The sequence below is a fragment of the Papaver somniferum genome, chromosome 7, assembly GCF_003573695.1.
Source record: "Papaver somniferum cultivar HN1 chromosome 7, ASM357369v1, whole genome shotgun sequence".
Taxonomy (NCBI): Eukaryota; Viridiplantae; Streptophyta; class Magnoliopsida; order Ranunculales; family Papaveraceae; genus Papaver; species Papaver somniferum.
In genome coordinates, this window is record NC_039364.1 from 215,182,427 (window position 1) to 215,188,708 (window position 6,282).

Sequence of the window (6,282 nt, forward strand, 5' to 3'; positions counted from 1 at the left end):
AACTCCACTACTCCATCACTCCACTTTCTCCACTTCCCACGAGAGACGTGGGTAAGGCTCAATGACTTGTATAAATAGGTTCTCCTCCCTATTTCCAGGACAAGACAACAGAAACCAAGGGTTGATACAACCGTATCCAAACACCAGAACTGATAGCTTACATTCTGCAAGCCAGTTCAGCTTTCTGATACAAGTCATACACAACCAACACCTCTACAATATCAACACCTTCTTCGCTTCCCTCCCTAAGATCAACCCCATCTCCTTCACTTTGTGACCGAAACAAGTCTGGAACGTCCATTTCTTGGTTTAGGCCAGAGTTGTACAGATTGATTTTTCGAATCACAAGCACTCCCGTGCAGTGCATTTGTTTTGGGTTTAGATTCATTTCTCATCCACACACCCCAAATTACCAAAACCGACAGAAATAGTTTTCACCCATAAACAATTGGCGACCACAGTTGGAGGTTAATCTCTCGGTCGTAAAGTCAATTTCTTCAAAATCCGATTCAACTTTATCAATTCCGAAAAGGGTAGATCTTATGACCAATTCAATCATCAATCCATTTCAAGATGGTAGAACTCAGGTCTGGATCAACAATCAATTCTGATGGAGCTAGTGTGGACAACACTCTCGGTATTGATGTACCTGTCAGTGGAGCTACTGTGGTCAATACATCTCTTGGATCCGTCACTTCTACCACCAATGCCAGCGGAGCAGGAGATGTTCCAGTAAGTGTAACGCCACCCATCACCAGAGACAGAGCAGCCGCGAATCCCGACATCTCCTCAAGTGTAACGCCTCGGATGGTCACCAGAGCAACAGATTCCACTCCTTCGTCAGGACGAGGAGCCGGAAGGACGAGAGGAGAACCATCTCCCATTACCATCGCATACTTGATGGAGAGGCAGAAAGTTCTTGCTAAGACTCAAACGGATATGGATACAACTCAGAAAGAGGTACTCACTTTTCTTAAAACATTAACTGATCGATTTCCACAAGAGCCGCGACAGCCCCTGGAGCCAACAAGGAACGCATTCAACGCACCCGGAGAAGGTACTTCAGCGACGCGGGCCTACATGGACCTGATCAAAGAATTAACATCAGATATAAGCGGTCCTGTCATGGAGACTCCTACACCGGGGACTGATCCTCACAACGATCCTCCTCTAGTCAATAGTTTCACTATGAACCAGAGGCCGGATCAGGAAGCAGTTTCTCTAGGAAAGTTTATGCGAACTTTTACACCTCTCAAAGAATCAGCGGGCGGAGACGTTTTGCTGCAATCAACCAGAGGAAGGTCACAACCGTGCCCTACATGTCACCGCACGCATCAAGGATTCCGAGTTCAAGAGGGCCCTTATCGACACATGAGCGTCTTCGAATGTGATTACTCTCAAGACTCTCAGGACATCCAAGGTTCGCCAAGGAAAGGTCGTACGAAAGCCTACTACAACGAGGATCCACTAGAGGAAGTACCGAATGCTCCACGACAGCTGCAGGACGGTACCAATTCCACAACTGATGAGCTCAAAGTGGTAAACATCGGGGATGAGGAATATCCTAGGCCTATCTCCATCGGTTCGACCTTGTCTGCGAAGGAACACACGATATTTGTGCAACTTCTCAAGGAATACCAGGACATATTTTCCTGGACGTATGAAGAAATGCTAGATTGGTCACCCATCATCTACATGTCATACCCGGATCCAAGCCGGTTGCAGTTCAGACATGAGGAAAATGGACAGATCAGGTGTTGCATGGATTTCAGAGACTTGAACAGATGCCGCCCCAAAAAAGATTCTCCTCTACCTAACATCGACATGTTAGCAGATGCAACCAGCGGACACGGCATGTTCTCCTCCATGGATGGATGTAGCGGATACAACCAGATAAGGATATACGATCATGACGAAATTAAGATAGCTTTTCGAACTCCTCTCGGAAATTTTTATTATACTGTACTTCCATTTGGTTTAAAGAATGCCCGTGCAACGTATCAACGCTCTATGAAGGAAATCTTCTACTGGAGCTGATACCTCAAGAGAGCCGCCTCAAGAAGATAACGATGTCCACGTGTCATGTCGAGCAAAATCCGGGCGAGTCACTCCAGACGATGACATGTCTATCGTGCTATGTTGGAGAATTTGCGCTTTTGGTCATCCTCTGGACTTCGTGAAGCTGTTGAACGCTCATCTACAACAGCATCTTCCCTGCTAGAAAGAACCGGTTTCGCTGAAGTAGCAAGAGGAAAGCCACCGAGATACAACATCCTGCGCGTCCAAAATTGCCAACTTCAACTCTAGTACCACATGCACGACTGCCGCAATAATTAAACAATGTCCAAGATATTCCATATCTGTATCGACGGTAACTACATCAATGAGAGACGCTTTCAGAATTTGTCTCCCGTGGAAAAAGTAGTTATGTTACCAAAGGAGATTGCACCTGGGACTTAAGAGGGTGCCAAGTTCGTACAAGTTTCCACCACGCCTCTCCCTGCTAGTCTCTTCTGATCACAGCTGCTACCAAGAACTGTTGTTGCTTGTCGATTGATACCATCCACAGCTTCACCATATCAACGACCATTACGTACAAAAGACCCATCGGGCATACAAGATAGAACCATGTAAACCACGCTTGGGGACTGAGGCTCAGCACGAAGTTCCTTCACCGTCAGTCAAGGACTTCTTCAACACGAGAGAGATGGTCAATCAAGAAGCATGGAATTCACAAAAGTAAATCAAACTGAAGAGGAAGCCACTTCAACGCTCCCTCCAGCAGAAGCTGCTTCAATGGTCTATTCAAGATCCGCCTCAACGCTCTCTCCGGGACCCACGTTCGCTTCAGAATCCTGCTTCAATGCTCTCTCCAGGAGCCACCTCCACATTTGCTTCAGAATCTGCTTCAATGGTCTATTCAAGAGCCGCCTCAACATTCTCTCTGGTACCCACGTTCGCTTTAGAATCCTGCTTCAACAGTCTCTCCAAGAGCCGGTTCAACATTCGCACCAGAAGCCACTTTAACATCCTCTCGAGCCGTTTCAACACGCAAGCTACATCAATAATCTGCATTTTGGTCAAGTTATCTTGATGTACTCATTGCTCAACATACGTCTCATCCATCCTTCATAGGGTCCCAGCGGAGCATGACAAACCTTGAAGTTGATTGGAGAAGGGTTATCTTGTGGAACGAATAATTTCAGATAGTTGAAAGGGCGCGGTGAACAACTCATCATCTATGTTCAGCATATCTTTGAAGCTGTCAATACTTCCTGACTTGGCATCAGCATTATCCCCATAAGACATCTTAGCAGGACCCCTTTTGTTCATCCTACAATAAAATAAAAGCGGAGGAGTCAGTACTTGTATGAAAACGCATGGGATGTGTAGTCACGCACGACAGGACATAAATTTACGTTAAAATACACCAGTCTGGGCAAAGCAAACAAGGCTAGTATTGGGCCACGTCAGCAAATGAGGCTGGTGTTAGTCAAGTCCGTAAAGCCGGTGTTGGTCGATATCGCAAGGCTAATATCCCGTCACGCAAGCAAGACTGATATCACGTCACGCAAGTAGGACGGTATTGGGTCATGTTAGGCCGGTATTGGTCAAGGCTGATCAAGGTCACAAGGCTAGTATTGGTCCACGTCAGCAAAAAAGGTTGGTATTGAGACACATTAGCAAACAAAGCCGGTGTTGGTCAAGTCCACGAAGCCGGTGTTGATCAAGGTCACAAGCCCGAACGAAACAAGACAGCAAGGCCGGTGTCGATCGAAGCAGCGATGTCCGTCAGCAAGGTCGGGTTTCGTCAAATCAGCAAGGCCGGCGTTGGTCAAGGGGAAAGTCTGGTGTTGGGGTGAGGCAACATGTATGGTGTTTGGTCGAAGCAGGCACAACCGGCCCCAAGCAAAGCCGGCATGCGGCGGGTCCCACTTGATCAGGCACAGCCAACCCCAGATTGGTCGAAGCAGGCACAACCGTCCCCAAGCAAAGCAGGCACGCGGCGGGTCCCATTTGATCAGGCACAACCATCCCCAGATTGGTCGAAGCAGGCACAGCCGGCCCCAAGCAAAGCCGGCATGCGGCGGGTCCCGCTTGATCAGGCACAGCCAGACCAGATTGGTCGAAGCAGGCACAGCCGGCCCCAAGCAAAGCAGGCACGCGGTGGGTCCCACTTGATCAGGCACAGCCAGCCCCAGATTGGTCGAAGCAGGCACAGCCGGCCCCAAGCAAAGCCGGCATGCGGCGGGTCCCGCTTGATCAGGCACAGCCAACCCAGATTGGCCGAAGCAGGCACAACCGGCCCCAAGCAAAGCAGACACGCGATGGGTCCCACGTTCGAGCAAGGCAGGCATAACAAGCCCATGTTCGAGAAAGCAGGCGCATGATGAGTCCCACGATCGAGCGAAGCAGGCGCAACAGTCTGTTGAGCAGGCACATCAGCCCCACGCTCGAGCGGAGCAATCACGAAGCAGGATCTCGACCGAAGCAGGCATAGCAAGGTCGATCGAAGCATGCAAGACTGACATCATGCTAGGGGAACGCTCGTCTGGACGCCCCTTTAACGTGACATGCTCCAAGGACAGGACGACTCGTCTCTCCTGGTAACATCTAACTTTGTCTCATAAGTTTTATCTGTATATGTCACCATCTAATTCCTACCCCACAATAGAGTAACCATTATGTTCTAGGCAGGGGACTTAATGTTGATGGTGGATTTTAGTTCAGGTCTAAAATTGTGAAACCAAATTTATGCGCTGACATCCTGCAAAGGATAAAGCCACTGATAAAATGATGAATACTTCTTCACTTCGCTAATTGACCTAGAATGGAGCATGTAGCAACAAATCCCATATACCCTATGAATTTATAGCATTATCAATGAATGCATGACCAGCCTTGTATTTCATGTGTTTTTCCCGCAGAACTCTCATTATTAGTGCGACATGACGACTGAGTGTTACTCTCAGCAGAGTAACACGAATATCCAAGTATCAATAGTGAGGCATGCACGAAATACGCGTACATGCTACATCTCTCGGTGTGTTATACTAACCCGATTGAGGATATTTGAATCTGAACTGTCCATATAAGTCTTAGAAACAATCATGACCACGCAAGTTGGCCGCACGATTTAACCAGCCTAGACGATCCTCAGCAGGAGCAGGCTACTACATTAATGACCACCAGCGGGCCCACGTATGCCTGGTCGGTCGAATACCTACCATGCCTCCCAAACTACCACCGAACACCAGCCTGAAGTTGGATGTCCAAACTGGTATGGAGCAGCTTGGAGGAATCGTACAAACAAAGGCCGCCTATAGCAGTCTCAAGTTCATCACGTCCGTTCAACTTCACCGGCGGGTTGGACGACGTGGATCAGCCCAAAGCCGGTCGAACAAGCATCGTGGTGTACACCGACGGACCTTCTTCCTACCTGCATGACCGAATCTTCCTTAACCTGACTAGATTGTAATATACGATTGTCCGAAGTTGTGTCAGAGTGAAGAATTGAGGGTCGTAGGAAATTCCACTAAAGGTCCCAAATTGATCACGACCGTCCAATTTCACCGGCATGATTGGATGGCTTAGATCGGACCCATAGCCACCAGGAAGGTATTGGCGCGTTCACCACCGGCCCAACATGGGCTCCACATGGTCGGCCTCCCCAAAGGAGAAGCGTGGCTTTCCAATTCGTCCAGCCAAAGCAGCGTGGACGTGAAACCCTAATTAGGGTTTGCGGAACATCACATGTGTCGCAAATCAGTCTCAACCATCCATCTTCGCAGGTATAGACGGAGGGTGTATATGTAAATTCAAAGGGCCCAGAGCATGTCAACACAATCACTGTGGGCCCGCTTACATACATGACTAATCAATCAAGACCAACTATGGTTGGTCGTCTCGATTTGTGCGCCCAAACTAGGCATGGACGCGCGTTTTCAATTGCAAATCGATCTCGACCACTCAACTTTGCCGGAAAAATTGAGTGGCTTAGATCACATATTCACGGGACAGTGAGGTACGGACGTATACACTGGCCTGCCGACTGCACACCTGACTGATCGGCCAAGACCGACCATGGTTGGTCGTCTCGAAACGCGCGCCCAAAGTAGGCACGACGTGCCGTCTTCAATTCCTTTGCGGCATGGAATTTCTGTCGCAAATCAATCTCAGCCGCTCCTCTTTTCCAGACAAATTAAGTGGCTTAGATCGCATCTCCATGGGACAGTGAGGTACAAACACCTACACCAGCATGTCGTCTACACGCATGCCCAA